This window comes from Silene latifolia, chromosome Y, assembly GCF_048544455.1.
Source record: "Silene latifolia isolate original U9 population chromosome Y, ASM4854445v1, whole genome shotgun sequence".
NCBI classification, from domain to species: Eukaryota; Viridiplantae; Streptophyta; class Magnoliopsida; order Caryophyllales; family Caryophyllaceae; genus Silene; species Silene latifolia.
In genome coordinates, this window is record NC_133538.1 from 362,383,491 (window position 1) to 362,405,972 (window position 22,482).

The following is a 22,482-nucleotide window of genomic DNA, read 5'->3' on the forward strand; positions in this document are numbered from 1 at the left end:
TCCAAATCCCTTACACATGCAAACTTGTCTGAATTCGCTGGGAATAGATGCAGCCAACATTTTTTGCTTGTAGAGGGCTACATGATTTTGTGGATCTATGGTTCCATCATAGATTTTCATAGATGGGACCACAAACTTCTTGGGTAAATCTATTTTTGCTATTTCGTCTATGAAAGGCGAATCAACATAGCTGTCAGGGGCAACTTATTCCATGCTGGCAGGTACTTCGGGTATCTTGTCAAATTTTTCATTGAGCTTCTTGATCTCCTGAACTACTGCCATCATGATGGCTGATGCTGATTCCTCAAGTTTTTCATTGTCATTCTTTGGTTCACCATCACCATCAATATTAATAAATTTAGAACCACTTGGGCTCCCAAAGCTGGAAAAATCGATGTTTTTGATGATTGATGCAAATGGGGTCCCTGGCTGGAATCTAGAGCCTGCTCCTTGGGTTTTCTCTAATTTTTGTTTCCTAATTGCAGGATTTCTGCTTCAGTCTGGGCCACTTTTTCTTTCAAGCTTTCCAACTCAGCGATTTGTTGAAGATCTGCGTTCAGTTGTTCTTCAATGGCAGGTTGAGCCATTTTTGTAGGATTTTTGAATTTTTGTGAGATGAGAAAAAAGGATTTAAAGAGCTAGATGCCCCACGGTGGGCGCCAATTGTTTCGTGTGGATTTTGCGCAAGGCAAGATCAGGTCAGGGTTGATTTAGGTAGGGTTAACTAGCTCTATATGGTTTATTAGTCAGATTATCAAGGCAGAATATAAATATATAAAGATGATAAAAATAACAATAACAATAACTAGACAAAGAATTTTGTACGTGGAAAACCCTTAAATGGGAAAAAACCACGGACACCAAGCCAGAAGTGGATTTCACTATTGTATTATATGTTTTGCACAATGGGACGTAAGTATGTAAGATTTGTATATGAATATTGTCTGCTTTTTTTTCTCTTGTATATGTTCGAATGATTTCCAAATGCTCTTTATATAGGCTCTTGTTGAACGGCTGCTCTGATCCTAGCATTAATGCGGAATATTTTCCTTAATTACCCGCAATAATTCCAAATATCACGCCCTTAATTGCTGTATTAATTGCGAGATCTTCTTATTCAATGTTGTGTGTATATTCCTTTTATAATATTAGTTCCTGGTCTGATATCGTCTTGATATTTTGACCGTTGTCCTCTCCATGGCCTGGCGCCTGTCTTCATGTGTCCTGATAGCCTGACACCCTGGCGGCCTGATGGTCAGGTTAAGGTGATACATTGATTCAGGGATGTCTGCGGATTTCCAGGCCTAACAGTAATTTTACTTAGTATGGCCTTAGTTTTTTAATTGGTATTACCCGGAATGTATGGGAATATCGATTCGGTTGTAATTATTGTGATCTCGTATCACCGTTTTGTAATTTAATAGATTTAATTTTTATTACAAATGTATAATAGGAAGTTGTGTAATTTTTAATTATTACTTGTAATTCCGGAGATCCTTGAAGACGGTGCCATTAGGAAAGGCATTCCGACAAGACAGTGTTGCCTTGGAATGCATGCAAAGTGAAGTTCAAGGGACCAATGGAGTTGGTTTCCGAATTTGTAATAGTTAATTAAATTTTCTTTTTAGGGAAAGCCATACTAGGATTTTATGTTTTATGTTTTGCATTTATTTATATGTTTGCATGCATCACTAAATCGCCATAACTAAACATGCATTTTATTTTATCGAGTCATCGACCGTGTCAATTATAATTATCGTACTTCCCCGCTTTAGTTCACTTAAAACGTGATAGATAATAAATTGACAAGACCTCTCACTAAATAATAATTGAGAACTAGCCTTACCAAATAGTAGAAACCATGAATCCTAATTTCATAAGGAAGTAGGCTCGGCTCACCGGGGTGCTAAACTTGTTACGTTGGGTAAGTGGGTAATAAAATGTTGTTACATTGAAATTTGGATTGAGCTCAACGGAAGTATTCGTGACCGTAGTTGCATGTGTTCCGGGCTAAAGATAAATATTTGAGTAATTTTATCGACCGAGAGTTCTAGAAGTAGAATCGACTAAAGAGTTCATCCACCGAGTTATATTGATAAGGGATGAATTGGCTCACCGTGCCCGAGTTAATATGAATTTGGGTCTCGGGATCATTTATAATAGTTGGGTGGAGGTCACTATATAAATGTTTAAAACTTGCTTAAAATGTTTACAAGTATTATCAAAACAATAGATGTTTATTAATTCCTTCACTTTTATTTTGTAGACAAATTTGTTTTCTCTATTGCAATCGCAACTCCAAATTCAAACACAACCACTAGCATAAACACTCTCACCAATGTTTCATGGCTTCGATCCTTTATGGATCATTGTAAATTAGAAAAGAATGGGTCAAATTTCGCCGATTGGGACGTGCAACTTCGCTTGGCCGCGGAGGGTGACGACAAGCTTTGTTACCTTACCGAGGCCTCTCCCGCCGCACCTACCGCTAGGTCTACCCCCGCCGCTAGGCAAGCCTATGAGACTTACCAAAAAGAGTCAGACGCGATCAAAAATGTGTTCATCTTCTCTATGGAAGCCGAACTCCAAAGGAGTGCTATAAAGATTAGCACCGCCTATGAGATCTATACTAAGCTTGTGTCCATATTTTCACAAGCTCCGAGGATCATTCAATATGAAGCGGATTCCGCATTCTTTGATCTCAACATCAAGGAGGGCCAAAAAGTTAGCCCTCATGTGCTCAAGTTGATGGAGCATGTTGAGACCTTGAAAATGCAAAAGGTAGAGATTCCCGAGGAACTCATCATTGATCGAATTCTTCATTCCTTGAACAAGGTTAAAGCATATGTCCAATTCAGGGTGAATTTTAATATGCAAAACTTGAAAGTGTCTCTCGATGAATTGCACAAAATGCTTGTGCAAGCCGAGAGGGACATGAGGCTAAATGCTAGCACCACCAAGGATGTGCTCAACATTAATCAAAAGAGCAAAGGGAATTTCAAGAAAGGTGGTCACAAGGGAAAGAAGCAAACTCCCTACAAGAACAAAGAAAAGGCTTGTGAAGCTAGCTCCTCAAAGCCCAAGAAGGGTGCCCCCTCCGAGGACAAATGCCACTATTGTAATGGTGTTGGGCATTGGAAAAGAAATTGTCCTAAGTACCTAGGCGACATCAAAGCTGGAAAAGTTATTCCAGTAGGTACATAACTATCCCTATCTTTTTATGTTTCGATCTCAACTTTGCTATTTTGATACAAGTTGTGATGATTACCCCCTTTTTATTGTAATTAGGGCATCCTAGCAAGGACAAGGGCAAAGAAAAGCAAGCCTAGATGATCTTGATGGAAGCTAGATGTAGCCGCCCATGGTGCTACATCGATGGAAGCTTGGCTTTATTTTGTCTTTTTTTTTATGTTGTATTTTGAAATTTTTAGAACTATTTTGATTTCCTCGTTCGACTTGGAAATTTGGTTGTTTCCTTAAACAATGGTTGTATTTTGGATATTAGTGACTTGGTTTGCAACCCAAGTCACTTATTTTATCGTATCGTTTGTTCTAAAATTTGTCATCATACACTACTTGCTTCGAAAAACATTAAGATTTATCGAATTAAATAGATCGAATAGACAATTATGATGATTGAGTCATTATATATCCATAAGCTATGAATTAAATTCTCCTTATGCCTTTGTGACCAAAAGTCACAACTTACTTTTATGAGATCAATTATAAAATTATGATTGAGTTGATGAACTCACACAAGGGAACGTTGTCAACCTTATTTGATATACCTATTAAAATTAAATCACCTAGTCTATATTATCCTTTAATATGTCTCGATTAAATCACTATTAAGTTGTTTTGTGGCTCAAAAGCTATCTTTGAAGAAAAAGGGCATTTTTCCTAAAGATAGAGTGTGAGTGAATTTAGCCACAAACTCTTCGCATAGAGGAGACCAAAAGAATATGTTCTTGAGGAAACTACGTGAGGAGACCAAAAGAAGATGCTCTTGGGGGAACTACGTGAGGAGACCAAAAGAAGATGTTCTTAAGGGAATAACGTGAGGAGACCAAAACAAGATGTTCTTGAGGAAACTACGTAAGGAGACCAAAAGAAGATGTTCTTGGATTGTAAAATTTTAATCGATTAGGGATATAACTAGAGATTTTAATATTCGACATTTTACTTAAAGAGCCTTATGAAACTAAAATGATATCTATGCAAGTAAATGGATTTATTTGGGATTGTTGAGACCAATCCAAGGTAAATAGATATTTATAATTAAAGGTTGCATAGAGTGGCGTGTAAATGTCTACAAAAGCTAAGTTAAGTGTTAACTATGCTAAAGACTCAAAATCATTGCTATACTTCATTATGAAATAAGTAAGTTATTAAGACCACTTTCCAAAATGGGTATTTTGAAAGGGATATGTGAATGACATATATGGTTTTAACTAACACCTTGAATAGCAATGATTATTTCAATTCATAAAATGTTTCGAATGAGTTGTCAAAAACGAAACATGTGGAATTGAGTGGGAGTCCGTAAGAGTCATATTTAGACATGAAGTTTAGTGGGAGAAATCATCCTTCATGAATTGCATAACACATTACTCTTTGGGAATGACGAGCATATACTGTCTTTTATAAAGAAGTATTTAGGTTTTCAATTCTGGATGATATCGGACATCATATGGATCTATTAAAACATGGGATGTTGGATTGGCACTTAGATAGGTATTTTATGTTGATAATGATCCTTCATCTTACAGAAAACAACCAGTTAAGTAGGTTATTCATGTCGATGAATATAGAATTACCATGATAGAGTCATGGTTATTTACCGAACCTAAGAACTGTTGTTTAACATGAATTGATTGCTAATGTTTCCGCCATTAGTATAGTCATGTAATGCCATTATGCACATGTCCTAAATGAATTAAGTGCTTGGAGCATGATAAGTCGATGACAAGTTAACCCATATGAGAGTCATTGGTAAGCCTCAAGGAACCATCATGAATTCTCAAGGACAACTAATAGTTTGTTCTAGAGTTTGGAAGGATACTTAGTCGTGTGTTAAGAGGTTACACAAACTCAAGATTCCGAACTCATTTGGATTTGTGAAAATCCTAGGCAATTATTGACATAAGGAGTAAGAGACTAGAAAATGTATTTTATTGTCTTCCATTGCAAGATTCTACGAAATGAACCTAAGTACATTGTGATTGGGTGGTGAACTTTAAAACTACAAGTAGTGTTGTCCACTAAAACCCACATCACAAGTTATATGATAACAGTAAGAGCTTATTTTAAGTTAAAGAACCTAAGTCTAGTATGAAGTCTAGACATGTACTTAGTAAAATTCATGCTATAAGGGATAACATGAAATTAAAGGAAATCGCAATTCACAAAGTTTGAACACTTGAACACATGGTATGTTCACAAACTAAACTTTTATTGCGTCACACAAGTGTAAGAGTAAACTTATGATTATAAGACATTGAATAGTAATATGGTATTAACTACTCGTGTGTGATAATCACATTTATTGTTTGAGTTTTCGTTAACTCATCTTGTACTTTGTTACATCCAAATGGGATTGTTAAGACAATATTTAACCCCATTAAAGTGAACTGGATTAACATAGTATTCGTCCCTAGTTACTTATATGAGGTGACATCTCGAAGTAACTAGAGTGTGATACGATTGATGGCAAGTTCGAGTGCCATAAGAGATGACTAGTCGATCACATAGGCAGACTGTGAGGGACACTCTGTCGGGCTTATGACCGCTTATAGAGTTCTGGCAAATTTATATTGCCTGGTCGTGGCGAGAGCTACTATGGTATTCTTATGAGTCAATTATTTGACTAATGACTGTTCGACCAAGGTGGCAAAGTTTCAGAGTAACTTTGATTTATATTCCTATGACCTTCGTAAATGGGGTCAAAAGGGCTTATTTTGGGTTATGATGAGTTGTGGCTAGTCGAAGGGAATAGTGCGATAGGAATTGTCCACCCCCTTGTCAGGGTTAAAACAATATCTTAGGGCCACTCGAGGAGTAATGAACTGGAAATGCGTGGCCACGCTCAGAATGTATCTACGGTAGATGATTCCGGTCAATCAGTTATTCTCCAGATCGAGGAAATCACTCTCGATATGATCACTTGCAAGAACGACCTGGAAGACACCTTGCATTGAGTGGGAGATAGTAATGGGATAAGAGAATTGGTGACGCACACTTGTCGAGGACAAGTGGGAGATTGTTGGAGTAAGTGTCCCCGACAATAATGCGATCACATTGTTCATCATATTGAGATCACATGTTTAAATCTCATACTAAGAATACATGAGGGAAAGTAGTACTTCTTAGTCAACTGGTCCACACATATCGGTAATGATTGACTGACTAGAGTTTCACATTCTTGCGTGCATTTACGGTGGTGACGATTGATCCCCTAAGGTCATACCTATAGGGTAATGCTCTTAATTGATTATTTAATTAATCGTATGCTGATACGGGTTAATTAAATTCCTTAAAATTGACGAGTGATTTTGTGAGTAAAATTACGTGTCTTATTGTAATTTGATTAAATAAGATTCAGTCTAAGTAATCGAATTGTTTTATTATTTAGATTAATTTATTGTTTATGAAACAATTAAAAATAGAATGAATAATTTATTATAAATACAAGTTGTTGTAGTTTATAATTATATGACCCATTTTGGTACAAGTAATTATGAATTACTAATTATTATTGTATGTGACATATTTAATTAATATGATGATTTTTAATATGTTAAAAATGAATTATAATATAACATGTCATGTAACATGTCACATATGTCACAATTGACAAATGACAAAAATAAAATGGACTACCAATTTATGGGATAACCGATTTTATGAAGAGAGAAGTAGGGTTGTGTTTTTATATTTTTTTAAATGCCTAAAAACAAAATGATTACCTACCTACTAGTAGCCATGCAAACCTATTTTTCTTGGGAAGAAAATGGGCATCATGCATTGGCTCCCTTCTACCCATGCCCACCGGTTTTCCATAGGGAAATTGAAGAGAGTTTTTCTCTTATATTTCATTCTATAAAATAAAGGATAAAAATGATATATTTTTCTAGTTGTTGTTGCATAATTTTCTCTACAATTTGAGAAAGAATAAGAGAGCAAAAACTTCACAATATCACTCCCTCTTGACCGAAATTTTCAAGAGCAAAATACAACTTATTTTATGTCAATTTTTAAGGTAGTTTTTATTAATACTAGTCTCATATTAATTTAAACTATTAAGGGTATTATCTTGGTATAATCTTTAGGGAGAGATTCTATACTTGAATCTTGTTCATCCATAAGGAAAGCACAAGAACTAAGTAAGGTAGGTGACCTTACTAGTGCCCAAATATCCGAAATATCCAATGTAAGGAACCGATTTTGTCCTTACTTTTGTATTTGTTTTGCTTGCATAAGATCTTAAATTAATTTTATGAATGAATTAATTATTCACATATTCAATATGTAAAGTTATGAGATAAAGAATCCCAACAGACCAAACGTGGAAATCCAAAGTTTGGACCATGGCAAACCTGGAAATCCATTGTTTGGTTCATGGCAAACGTTGATTTCCACCGTTTGGACCATGGTCTGAAAGTTGGTTTCTAACTTTGGTCCATGGTTCATCTTTCGGGGGACAATTTTCAGATTTACGCAAAAAAATCAAAATTTCGCTACTACAAAGTTAATAAGTCAAGTAAATCAACTATCGAATAGAATTAACGATGCACAAAAAAATTGAAAATTAAGCAAATATTGAAGTGATTAAGTTGTTTACGTACCGTTGAATCGGGATCCGACATATTGTTAATTGTTGTTGTTGGTTTTTGTTTTTTGTTTTTAATTTAGTTGAGTTTGAGAGAAATGTTTTTAGAGAGAGAAAGTGAAAAGGGCAGTTATCGTCTTTTTTATGAAAAATGTCGTCGATATTTACTAAAGCGTCGTCGATATAAATCAGCCCTCTTTTCTTATCACTGCTACTGTTTTTTTTTTTTTTGGGTGACTTTTGTTACTGCTCTTTAATTTTGATTCTTATCGATTCTGTATGTGTACATTATTGGCTCGGGCTGCAGATTCTTGAGAACAAAATTTTTTGACGACCTTATAATGCGACTTGATTTTATTTTCCTTTTATAAGTTGAGAGTTGAAACAATCGGATACTAGCTGTTATAAAAATCTACATTAATATTTTCTGCTAATTTTATCCTTCATTTTATTCGTTTTTTTAGTTAAATCATGTAACTTTGAACATATAAGGAACAATATTATTTCATGGGTTTTACGGGACCAAGTTACAATATTTGAAGTTTAACACTATGTATTTTGAGACAGTATAAGCATGGCAGCATTTATAGTGTATTAACCGAGTTAAAGGAGGAGTTGTTAATTTTGTGATGAAGTCTCAAACCATGTTTAATGCTATGCTTAAAACTATTCTACCTTTTGACTTCAGATAAACAAAATAAACATTTTGATGATGTTCTGAACCTGGACTTTGATGTCTCATTTGAATCTATGTTAAATTATCGATATCAATATATATATATATATATATATATATATATATATATATATATATATATATATATATATATATATATATATATATATATAGGAATGGGATCATGTGAGTATGACTCATATATTTGAGGATTGAGAATTAATACTAGTTGTTAGATCTAAGAGATCCAACGTCCCATATTGAGCGCGGATCATTAAGGGCAAAATTGTCATTTCCGCGCACCCATATATAACCCTTTTTCAGCTAAAATCATCATTCTCCCACAAAACAACGTCTCTCTCTACCTTCTCTCTTCTCTTACTCTCTCTTCCATAAAAACCCTAATTTTCCTTACTTTTTATTCCTCATATCTAGTTTTTCTGTTCGATCTCAGCCCAGTCTTCGATTTATGATCAACTATCATACAATTTCAATCACAATCGCATTGTCAGGTACGTTATTCTTGTTAATTTCAGCTTTATGTTCTTAATAATTTGTAATTTTTAGCTTTAAATCACTTTTTTTTTTTCATTTTTCGTACATATATTTCTAACTCATACACATCTTACTCTTCTTCTAATTTTGTGTTTAGATTTTCAATTTCATCTAGCTTTATTGTTATTTTCAGCTTTATTTGCTGTTTCCCTAAATTTGTTATGTTTCCATCCTGATTTCTAGGTTTTCATCTCAATCTCAGCTCATTCTTCTAGTTCTGATCAATTATCATCCTATTTTAATCATAATCTCGATGTTAGGTATGTTATTGTTGTTGATTTCAGCTTTTTGTTTTGTTTAATTCCTAATTTCAACTTAAAATCACATGTTATTTTCGTTTTCGTACATATATTTCCAATTCGTAGGCATCTTACTGCGCTTCTTATAATTTTCGTACCTATTTTTAATTTATTTCTATTTTAATTCTTATGTTCATCTACCTTTATTGTTATTTTCAGTTTTACTTGATGCAAATAACAAAAGATGATCGTTGTGATATTCATTAAGTTGTGATATTGATATTATTACAAAAGATTATTGTTGTGATATGAATTCTCGAATATAGCAAAACATGATGGTTGTGATATGTATCCAGTGTGATATTGTTTAGCAGACTATGTGATATTGTTTAGCAGACTGTATGATATTGTTTTACTCCATCCCTGTTACTTTGATTCTCAGACATTAATTATTACTTGTTTGTTTACATTGTATTTTAATGGTATACCTTTGTTGCTTTAATGATGTGACCGTGTTATTCTAAATGGTGATCAGTTAAGAATGACTCCCAATCTTACTTCAATTACTTCATCATTTAGTTGATTTGCAATAGACATAATATCATTGTATCATAGTGTTTTCTATATTGCATGTCCTTTCTTTTCCTTCTTACTCTGACGTTATTGTTTGGTCAGGATGTTTGCATAGATAAGATTAGTATCTGAGGTACAATAGTATTATTGTAATGGTCTACCTATGTTACTTTAATGATGTAACTGTGCTAGTCTAATGGTATAACTCCTTAGTCACATATTAGTTGATATTGTAATTCTAATGGTAAAACTATGATATTGTAATAGTGTATCTTTACACAGAGGCATGGATTCTAATCCTTTATTTGAGTTACTTCATATTAATAAGCTATCATTGTCAAAGCATGACCTTGACAAAGTTTTATTGTTAGTGTATAACTGTGTTATTGTAATGGCATAGTTGTGTTATTCTCATGAACATTTGTTTGGGGAATGCTTTTATATCAAAGAATGCTTTAGGATGTTGCCTGACTGGCTGGGGATTGATGAGAATGACCTAATTACTTCTGACAAAATCTTGCAGGACAAACATAATCCATTGTTCATTCGGATGGGGACGAGTGTAATAGTGTTGGTGTGTACTATAATGTATGGATGGTCAGGAATTCCAGTAGAGTAAATTGTTATGTGATGCGTCCAGAGAAGCTAATTGATAAAGTCAAGTCAGAAATGAAGCTAAGGATATGTCCTGCTTTTCAAGGGGATATGAAGTCTCATGATATTCTTTATTAGTGTCGTACTAAAAGTTTGATGTAATTGAGTTCCTGAAAGTTGAGTAGATAGTCTGGTGGCTGCATTAAATTGAGTCGTGATCATGAAATGGTTGTATGAAACGGTTGTACTGGTGTTTAAAACAAGATGAGGTTGAACAAACGTCAAGCAAGAAGTTGAAGATTGTGCTGGAAAAAGATGCCAAAAAGGATAATAAAAAGAGATTGGTAAAGGTAGAGGAAGAGAAATGAACTAATCGTATTGATTGTGTTGATGAACTTTAATTGAATATCACCGATTGATGTAATTTTGGAAGGATAGTAATCTGCTGTAGTCGTTATAAATTAATATTGCTGCTGTAATTTTGTGTTATTGTTTAGAATCAGCAATGATATTTTATCTTATATGCTGTGATATTATTTTTTAATAGCAAAAAGTTGGAGGGTTTCAAGATTCCTTGTGAATGTGATATTGTTTTGGCTAAAGTGTGATACTGTTGTACATGAAGTTTGATATTGTTCGGTAATGCTTCTAGAACAATATGACGTGATACTTAGGGCATTAGCAATAGAGGTTTGTCAAAGGTTTTGTAGAATGACGTGTCAATTATTTTAGAGGTTTGTCTACAAACCCTCTATTGTTGGACATGGGTGTTGAGGTTCATGGATGAGAGAGGTTACAATATAGTATACAGGTTTGTGAAAAGAGAATGTGAGAGAATAAATAGTATAGTGGGTCATATTATGAACCTTGAAGAGGTTTATCTATTGTTGGTATGAGGTTTGTAAATAAATAAGTTATATATTATCATATGTGGCATGAAAACAAACCTATTAAAGGTTCATCTATTGCTAATGCCCTTATGAAGATATATATTATTTCTTATAACTGCTTGGAAACTAGCAAATATCACAAATTATGACACAGTGCAACGATGAACAGTAGCATGGACAATAAAATACACTTAATTGAAAATTCAATTAAGAAATTACACTTGTAGCAAATTGAATAAAAAAATAAATTCTCCTTTATCAATCAGTACATAATTGAAATTTCAAAACCCCTAATTGTTTCAAGCCTTAAAATTCAACACAGTATCATTCAAACATCATTAGAATAAAATCTGCCAAACATTCATCACCTAACAATGACGGATCGAGAGTTTGAATTATCACCAAATCGTGATTTCCTTACTATTTCCAAAATCAAAAGTTGACTGCAGATTGATTTCAAAATCATACGGTATGCAATCTCTATTTTTATTTGATTTGAGAATAAAATTGAGATAATTGTTCATTGTAAATAAACTAATTCGTCAAATTGAGTGTGTTCTCAAATACATCGTGATTCCTTTGATTTGTGTCATAATTTGTGGTATAATATTCTCAAATTTACCTACAAATATGTACGATTTGCATTTTTTTTTTAAATCGAATTCAGTTTGATTCACTCAGCTAAGTTAAGTTTATTTGGCAGATTGTATTCTAATGATGTTTGAATGATACTGTGTTGAATTTTAAGGCTTGAAACAATTAGGGGTTTTGAAATTTCAATTATGTACTGATTGATAAAGGAGAATTTATTTTTTTATTCAATTTGCTACAAGTGTAATTTCTGAATTGAATTTTCAATTAAGTGTATTTTATTGTCCATGCTACTGTTCATCGTTGCACTTGTTCTTATACGGAGTATATTTCTATCTAAGGAAGCCTTGTTATTGTTATTATACCACATTTTTAGTTTCATTGTTAGACTTTAACCCAAAAAATAGTTACGAAAGCTATGGTGCATTACAGAGTCTATGACTTCTGAACCCAAAAAGACTACGGCTGTTTTGTGAAGCTTGTTCCGTAAACCAGGGAGGCTCTTTATGTTAATAAATTTGATTCATACCTCTGATTGTCATCATTTTGTTTGATTTAGCAATTCGTAACTATTTTTTGCCTTGTTACCTCTTCAGCAAGTTCATTGTGGATTGTTCCATCTTTGTGATGGATAGATTATTCGTCATTGAATCAAGTCACATCTCAATTCTCAAATACATATAACATGTCTCATACAGTCGTCAACGGGACTAGTTTTCGTCTTCTATCTATAGAACTAGTTTTTTCGCATTGGAATAACACGACATACTCTATGGAATAACGTAACAATCAAGTCACTGTAATAAATTGCTGAAGTGGCGAGTTATACACTTATATTGTGGTCATTTCATCAATTCTAGTGTGTTGATGGATCATCAAATTTCTACTAAACTAGCTCATTAGCTCAATTGGTAGAGCATTTGTGCAATTGCACAAAGGATGTAGGTTCAATTCCTACATGGGCTTACTACAGTCAATATATATTAGAATAAAGCACTTACATGAGCAGAAGAACACACTTGAGTAGAATAACACCCCTAAAAAGGTGCAATTCAAAAACTGGGAAATCTGGAATTATGCGGCCGACCTATTAACTAGTGCTTCTAGCCAATGATCAACATATGTATGTCATGGCACAAGAGCACCACACCTGCTTGAGACGTTAACTTAATCACACTTAGTCGTCTATGTGGGATTTGAACCCACATCTTGTGCAATAGCACAATGCTCTACCTTTTGAGCTAATAGACGTTAATTAAACTGCCTCAATTATACCTTGCTGCTGCAGGAAATCACGGGTTGCTTCCCTCATTCAGCCTAGCTGCTGCAAGGACAGGCGCTGCCACGCCAGCTGGATGGGTAGCAATGTTTCGGTCATCACTCCCTCTGTGCATCTCGAGTCGCCTCCTGTAGCTTCATTGTTGCATTCTAAACAAATGAAAATTGTGATTCAGTTGAATATAATGAAAAGAAAAGACCATAAAAATCGAAGACAAACACAGTAAAAAGAGGTAAAGGATAGTACAGGGACTAAAGACCTAAAGTAACTTTACTTTGGTTGCTTGAGCCACTTTTAATATGGTGTCATATCTTTTGCTTGTTATAACCATACTTGGTTTATTTCAAGGGGAAAGGTTAATGCGGTACTTTACTATATTTAACTCATGCTCAGCACAGTGAAAAATAAATTGAGTTTTACAGTTTAGGAATCAATTGATGCTCATAGCACTGGTGTTACTTCATTTACTACCCAGTGCGACACTGAATTTTACATCGTTATTGTTGACAGAGAAAAAACAAAGGAACTCCTACTCAAAATGGAGGAAGTATAGAATTCATTGAATGGAGGATGTATAATTAAAGCATCAATAATATGAACTTAGCCAAAACAATGCAAATGCTCAAGCATAATTAACCATTACTCCACTATCACACAAAAGTTTTATGGTGGGTATCATGCAAAGGAGGGTGAAAGAGAAGAAAACTATGACTTGAAATTGTAAGCATACAATTATTATAGTACATATTAAACCATTAGTGTAACGTAGTTAAATCGTCATTGTAACACGAGTAAACCATAATTGTAACATAGTTCAACCATTAGTGTAATATAGTTAAACCATTAGTGTAACATAGTTAAATCGCTATTGTAACACGAGTAAACCATTATTGTAAAAAAATTTAACCATTATTGAAACATCGTTAAACCAATACCGTAACACAATTAAACCATTATTGTCGCAAGTTACACTCTTAACCATTATAACACACTAGAATCGTGTACTTACATCTATTATAGTAACATAGTTAAACCATTAGTGTAACATAGTTAAATCGTCATTGTAACACGAGTAAACCATTATTGTAACAAAGTTTAGCCATTATTGTAACATGGTTAAACTATTATTGTAACACAATTAAACCGTTATTGTAACACAATTAAACCGTTATTGTCGCAAGTTACAGTCTTATCCATTATAACACACTAACACAGTTACAAGCACACACTTAGAACGTCACAGTATCACAATCATACTATCATTCTAACACACTAACAACGTTACAATCACATCCACTGATGAACTTTTCGACATTTAGCTTTAAAAAATTTCACTTATCTACCAATTTCAGTATACTTGAGTGGCCTTTAACATTCAACTTCTAAACTTCAAATTGCAACTGAAGTTTGGAAGGAATAATTAAGATAATTAAATTGAAAACAGAGATGCAAGAGAACCATTGATACGAGCAAAAAATGGCCGCATCCGAAATTTTTACGCGACTAGATATTAAGAGAACAACGCAATCAAAAGTTAAGAAATTGATCGAGCAAATAAGAACATCTCGATTCAAGAACGAAATGTTCAACCGATAATTAAATTGAACCGAAATTGAAAGAATGACGGAAACGTGTATACAAAAAAATCTACATAGTATAAAAGTTGGGTTTTTTCCTGGCTTCCTATTGGCTCCCCTATTCTAGGAATAAAAATATTATTCTAAAGGTGGTCCCTACCATTATTACCTTAACTTTAATTGTGATTTCATTCATTTTCTAAGAATTTAAGCGAACAATTTATTTAAGCAAATAATAGAGTAAATATGAAAATTATAAACATTTACCTCTTAAAAGGTCTGATACCAGCACTAAAAAATTATTTATGTAAAAAATATTTATAGAAAAAACAAATAATATGACCATAATTATAAATAATAATAAAAAAGTAAAATCAAAACTAAAAAACAGAATAATAAAATTTATTTTTTACATGCATGTTGGTATTAAATGTTATCAAATATGAATCCTAACATGCATGGAGTTTAAATTTTCCTCCATAAGAAGCAAATACTTGATATCCACAAAAAAAAAAATATTTTACTCTGTAAGAGTTGCATAAGTAAAACTTTATATTATAGGGCATATATGATAGACAACCAAACATTAACAAACGTATAGATTGGATCAAATACTTAAATTATATGATACATATAAATTGAGACATTAGAGACAAAAGACTTGAAAAGAGAATTTGGTATTGTAGATACCCGTATCCGTCGATATTGGAATTTATAGAGAACCCGACAAACACCCGATGATGATAGGACACATGTATTTATTAGTCGTCATTGTCATTATTTGGGTTCGTTTTACGATGTAGAATGAGCGTTGTCGACGGAGTATTTTAATTTAAATGATATTTAAATTAAAGTCTTTTTTAAGGTGATTTCAATTTATTTTATTTTATTTTGAATTTATTTTCTTAAGTTTATTTTATTGAAAATAAAATAAACATTTGATTTGAAAAATCATTTTATGAGTATATTTGATTTGAAAAATCATTTATTTTAATATGTTAATCGATTTGAAAAATCGATTTTAAAAGCGAAGAAAACTCGTTTTAAACATGTGTTTTGAAGCTCGATTATAGCTCGGTTTTTGAGCCCGTTTTCTTTACGAGTTGGCACGAATATCGAGTACACTAACCAACCTAAGCCTCTACCCATCCAACCCCAGTTCGAACCCCATAACCACGGCCCAAATCATGCCCCAAATCACCCCTTACTCAAGATCTATGGTTTGTGGATCCGTCTAAATACCATTGGATTACGAGAGTCATTCAAATCGAGTGATATAGGGTACAAGTCTTTATCTTTAATCACTCGTAGTCGATTGGCTTTATGCTTTTCGATGAAAGGTGTAAAGTTGACTTGAACGGTTCCAAGTTCCCAAAAATCTTGGTGGCGACTCTAGTTTGTCTTAATTCGATTCGAAGGAACCTCGAGTCGATTATGCCTAGTGTGGATCCCGCGGACGCAGTTCCCGAGGGCCTTGTCCACAGTTTGGCGACTCCGCTGGGGAAAAGAGGACTAGTTACACTTTGTTTCTAGGGTCTTTTCCTCCGAGGTGAAACTTGAAAAGAAAGTATTGGAAAGTAAAACATTACTCATAGTGCTACGATTCATGCATAAACCCTTAAGGATTTTCCCGGGTCGTCCCAGCGTTTCTTTGTGATGCGTGGGGGGCGACGTCTCACTATGCCAGGAACTCGCACATTGCTTGCTTCCGCTCCGCCTCGCGTGGTTCTTGATGGTGGGGATGCTCTTCTAGGTACTCTACCTAAAGGCCCTTGCTCTATAAGACCGCAAAATGATGGAGGGCATAGACCTTCTTGTAGAAGACTTGCCGAGACTTAGAGATGTCTAGGAGCATACATCCTTATAACATGAGAATGACAATGTGCAAGGTGTTTTCCCGAGCCTTTTCAAAATTTTCCGTGTCCTTTTCAAAACCGAACTTTTGAACAACTTACTTTCAAAATAGCATGGTTTTAAAAACGCGGAACGCTGCCCAAATAGGACTAGAAATTTCGGCCAAAATGAGCTTTTATAGCCGGCATGCTGCCCATTTCAAATCTCATTTTCAAATCAATCCTTCGTTTTTCAAATTCAATCCAAAATATTTCTCGAACCTTAACCAAGCATGAAATGCGTCGAGTCGTGTCCGGGTCATGGCCGTGTTAGGCCAGGCGTTTTTTCGTTCCAAGAGTCTAGAACACGACCTTGTTAGGTCACCCAAGCTCACCTCTAGGGCTTCGAGTCACGTGGGTCGACCGATTGGTCTAGGATAGTCCACAGAAACGTCCAAGCTAGGCCATTTAGGGCGTTTCACTCGAACCTAAGGACTATGTTAGTCCAATCACGGGTTTAGTCACACCGAGTCCAGTTTAGAATCGAACTATGACAGCTTGAGTCATGTCGTCTTGTCGAGTCTGAAATGAATCAAGGTCTAAATCCAACCGTGAGTCGAACCTTTTGGTTAGTCAGTCTCAAGTCGAGTCTTTGCTTGAGTCAAGTTGGTGTCGCGTCCTTAAGTGTGCAGGGGCTCTTACTTTAAATATTGACTCGGTTCGGGGTTTTCTTGTAGAAAGGCCGCCAAAAACCCGACTTCAAGCAATGGAAGATGCTGTTAACAAACTCACTGAGGTCGTGAACCTCATGATGGCCAGAATGGATGTGATCGAATCCAAGTTGGGTGAAGATTCATCTACCCCACCTCTGACTGATCTGGAGAAACGGTTCAAGTTTATTGAGGACCGTCTGAAACTCTCCCAGGGGAAGAACATCCATTACGAAAATGCTAGGGCCTATGCCCCAATTCAGGATAAGTTGCCCATGAACATGGTACTCACTGATATCCCAAAGTTTAAGGGCACAGAAGATCCAGTCCACCATGTTAAGGCCTATAAGGGGTACTTAGCACTGAAGGGAGTGCTTGCTGACATGCTCTCTGAAATTTTCGCTCAATCTCTGGATGAACACCCGAAGGCGTGGTTCTACAATCTTGACCTTAAGAATTTCCCCACTTTCGAAGATATTACGGTGGAGTTCTGCAAGCACTATGCTGATAATGTCGAGATTCAAACCAACATAAGAACATTGGAAGTGATGACACAGAAAGACAAAGAAGGCTTTACTGAATTCCTTGCAAGATGGCGCGCTGAAAGCGTGAAGTTAGCCAAAAAGCCTGATGAAGTCGAAATGGTAGATAAGTTCGTAAAGAATCTACGACCTATTTACCGCAATGCTCTGAAATACCAGAATTTTGTCTCTTTCAAAGAATTGATAAGAATCGGGATAAAGGTAGAAGATGATGTTAGAATGGCAGAGGCTGAAAAGCCGAAAGGGTACCAAGGGGCCTCATCGTCTAAGGCCAAGGCCCCAGCAACCACCCATATTGATGAAGCCATCAATCTCTTAGAAGGGCAATCGAAAAAACCGCAGCGCCAAGCTCCAAGGGCATTCACCAATATCGGATGCACTTATACATACGCTCTCCAAAGGCTCATAGCCTAAGGAAAGCTGAAGCCTATTGGTCCAACTCCGGACCCTCCCGCTGATCAACAAGGTAAATGGTATAAACCAAATGCCTACTGTGCCTTTCACCAAGGGAAAGGCCATGATACTGAAAGGTGCTATCGACTGAGGCACGAAATTCAAGACATGATCGAGAATGGAACACTCCCGATCCCAACTGTTAAACCCAATAACATCACCAATCCATTTGGCGATCACGCCAACTTTGTTTCTGTCGAAGACAATGTCGATTATTCCCATCTTATCCGCCCATGTCACTTGAAAGGGGTGTTTATCGGGAAAATATTTGTGGATTGCTTTGAATTCTTGCCAAACCCGAAGAATGAAATTCAAGTCGGGAGTCTTGCTCTAGAATGTACACCTCTTGTTAACGAAGTTAATAAAAGATAATTCGGTTCACCAACCTTCATCACTGGCGTAGATCCTCAGAGGACTACCTCGGGATGGAGGCAGACCATCAAAGGGATCAAGGACCAGAGCCGAGCATCTAAGCTGACAGCTGATCAAGGGAAAGCTCATGACCAGATTTGAAATTATGAGTCGGGATCTGTTTTCTTATCTTAGTCGAGTCGAGTCTAGGACTTTCTTTTCCTGAAGTTGAGTCGTTTGTTCCGCGATGACCTAGGGTGTGTCCTAGGAATCATTCCTTCGAGTCTGTTAAGCATTTGTCATTCCAATAAAAGTTGCAGTTTCGTTTCCAAATATGTCTTGTTTCCAATCCTCAATTATTCTGAAAGCATGATAAAATGCACAACACACTCAAAGGCATCCCTGGGGTAGAAATATGTCCCGTTTCAAAATGGAAGTACACTAGGATCCCGTGTTTGATTCCTTTACTTATTCCATGTCTGGCGGTAGAAAACCTCCATCAAAACCAATGCTTAACACAAGCCCTTAGATGATTCTATGATAAACCCGGACTAGCTCCTGGTTTCCCTATCGATGATGGAAGGCAAGCCCATCCCACAAAATCATCCCCTCTCGAAGAGAGAAGAAACCAACCCGTTCTAACAAAGAATTGTTAGTTCTGACCCAAAATAGTTGACGAAGCCATGTTTTCAAGGTGTATCCATTTGTGACTAAGGGAATGAATAGAAGACCATTTTCAAGAAGAGAAGAAAAAAAAATGAAAAAGAATGAAAAGATTAGGGAAAAAAGGACGAAAAAAAAAAGCAAAAGAAAAAAATGAAAAATGAAAAAAGAGAAGAGATGAAAAAGAAGAAGAAAAAGGGAAAGGAAAAAAGAAAAGAAGAAGAGAAGAAAAGAAAAAAGAAAAAGAAATGTCAAAATGTTGATCGAAGTTCAAAGGCGAAGCCAAAATGGTCAGGTAGTGCCATCAGCAGTCATCCATACCTCTAAGTCCTTCCCGAGGCATTTATGAAGGAATAGTTAGGGATTCTGAGAATCAGTTAGCTTGTGTTAGTAAACCCAAGCCTTTAGGATCCAGACATGGAAATTTGAACCCACATCATTTTTCAACCCATTTGCACTCGTGGTTCATCCAACCTGAGACACCATCTCAATCCACATCAGCAGCCATAGCCCTTGGCCTTAGCACCACAAAACAAACCTTCAGAATGATGGTTAACCATTCAAACTTATTTTTACCAAGCTCCACATCCCAAAGAACCACAACCTTTTGTACCAACCCTAGACACAGGATTTAACGGTACCTTACAGGCTAGAATGGGATACGACATGATACCTTAGGTGAAACCTTCGAGTGTGTACACACAATCAATATGCCAAGTTTATGCACCTTGATCGAACTACGTTGGATTTGATTTCGCTCCACGCGAATACGTAGGCAGTCCTTCAGAATAAGGGATTCAATCCACCCATCATCCAAGTTTTCATCTTGTCGGTTTCTTACGGGTCTTAACCAAGTCCAAATGAAGCCACCTTTGTTTGAGTCGGTCTTAGCACTTGATGTAGGCTAGGATGAGGATATAGGTTCGGATGAATAGTATCGAGTCTCAGAATGAGCTTTATCTAATGGTTTAGGCAAAGATGCTGAGTCACATAGATGTGGGTTTGTGTTGGGAACAGAAAATATGAAAAACCCGCTGAAAAGAAAGAAGGCGTGGAAGAAAAAAATAGTAAAAGCCCGCTGAAAAGAAAGAAGGCGGTGGCAAGAAATGATGAATACTCGGTGAAAAGAAAGGAGGCGAGGAGAAGAGTGGCAAAATGTTCCCAACAAGAGTGATGTGTTATGTCCATCTGTTCTCATAAAATCAGTCTGTGTTTAGTGTCTAGGCGAAGCTAACGTTGTTGCTCCGTGAGTTTAATCCACCTTGTCAATGCCAAATGATCTTGATTCCCATGTGCCCTCGGGAGCACGCCCATGCCATACGATATCTCCGTCCTAAGTTCGACGACCTTGTGATTCCCATTTGCCATCTTTTGGCGCCAGAATGGCCAATTTACATTTCTACCCCCAACAAGTCAATAATTGAATTAAAACCCGTGCACACTTACGGTTTTATTTTCTTTTTTTGTTTTACGGTAGCGGGCTACGCCCACGTGGTTTACGAGTCATACGGAGTGTCTGAGTTGTATTTCATGCTCACCCATCAAGGTTCGATTTCAAAAAATTTCAAAATTTCAAAATTCCAAAAACTTTTTGCGAATTGTGGATAGATGATCCAAGTAGTGGAATCCTTGTGGGTCGATGATCCAATCCTTCGAAATTCAAAAATTCAAAATTCAATTTTTGAAGGGCCGATGGCCCAATATTCTAAATGATGACAAATTCGAAATTCGAGTCGATGACCCAATCATTCAACATTTTCAAATTCAATTTTCGGGTCGATGACCCAATCATTCAAAATTTTCAAATTCAATTTTCGGGTCGATGACCCAGTATTTCAAATGATCCAATTTCAAGATCGATGATCCAAATGTGCTTATGTGATGATTATTGCTAGTACGTTTTTGTGTTTCAAATATAGCAGGATATGCTTCAACTGGGGGCTCTAAAGTCTTCGACTTTAGAGCCATCACAAATCGGGGCTCTGGCCGTTGGCTTCGAGACCATTATCAAGATGTAAAGGATGACATCCACCAAGAATTCAATTCAATACAAGAGTATGAAATGGAAGAATTCCGTAGCTGAAAGCAAATGATGAAAGCGGCGGCAACCTCCTTGGAAAGTCCCGTCCCATTCGGACAAGCGCCAGCAGATGATAAATTCTGGGCAAATGTCAACAAATGATGAATTTTGGACAAATGCCAGCAGATGATAAACTTTGGGCATGTGTCAGCAGTTGCCGAACTACGACGCGGGTTTGATTCCGTCAGAAACGGATACATAGGCGCCTAAGGATAAGGCTCAACCCACCATATATGCATTTTATGGGTCAACGACCAACGGTGACAACTTGACACAACAGAAGCAAGAGTCAATCCCCAACGAAGTTTCAGGCATGATCTCTTCTTATGGTCAAGTAGCTTATATATATACGCAAGTCTAATGGACTATAAACGACCCGAAGAATCCTCGAGTCGAGAGGGACCTGGGGTATACTTTGACTTTCGCCTTGTCTAAGCCTCAGTCAAAGTGGGGGCTCTGTAGATACCCGTATCCGTCGATATTGGAATTTATAGAGAACCCGACAAACACCCGATGATGATAGGACACATGTATTTATTAGTTGTCATTGTCATTATTTGGGTTCGTTTTACGATGTAGAATGAGCGTTGTCGACGGAGTATTTTAATTTAAATGATATTTAAATTAAAGTCTTTTTTAAGGTGATTTCAATTTATTTTATTTTATTTTGAATTTATTTTCTTAAGTTTATTTTATTGAAAATAAAATAAATATTTGATTTGAAAAATCATTTTATGAGTATATTTGATTTGAAAAATCATTTATTTTAATATGTTAATCGATTTGAAAAATCGATTTTAAAAGCGAAGAAAACTCGTTTTAAACATGTGTTTTGAAGCTCGATTATAGCTCGGTTTTTGAGCCCGTTTTCTTTACGAGTTGGCACGAATATCGAGTACACTAACCAACCTAAGCCTCTACCCATCCAACTCCAGTTCGAACCCCATAACCACGGCCCAAATCATGCCCCAAATCACCCCTTACTCAAGATCTATGGTTTGTGGATCCGTCTAAATACCATTGGATTACGAGAGTCATTCAAATCGAGT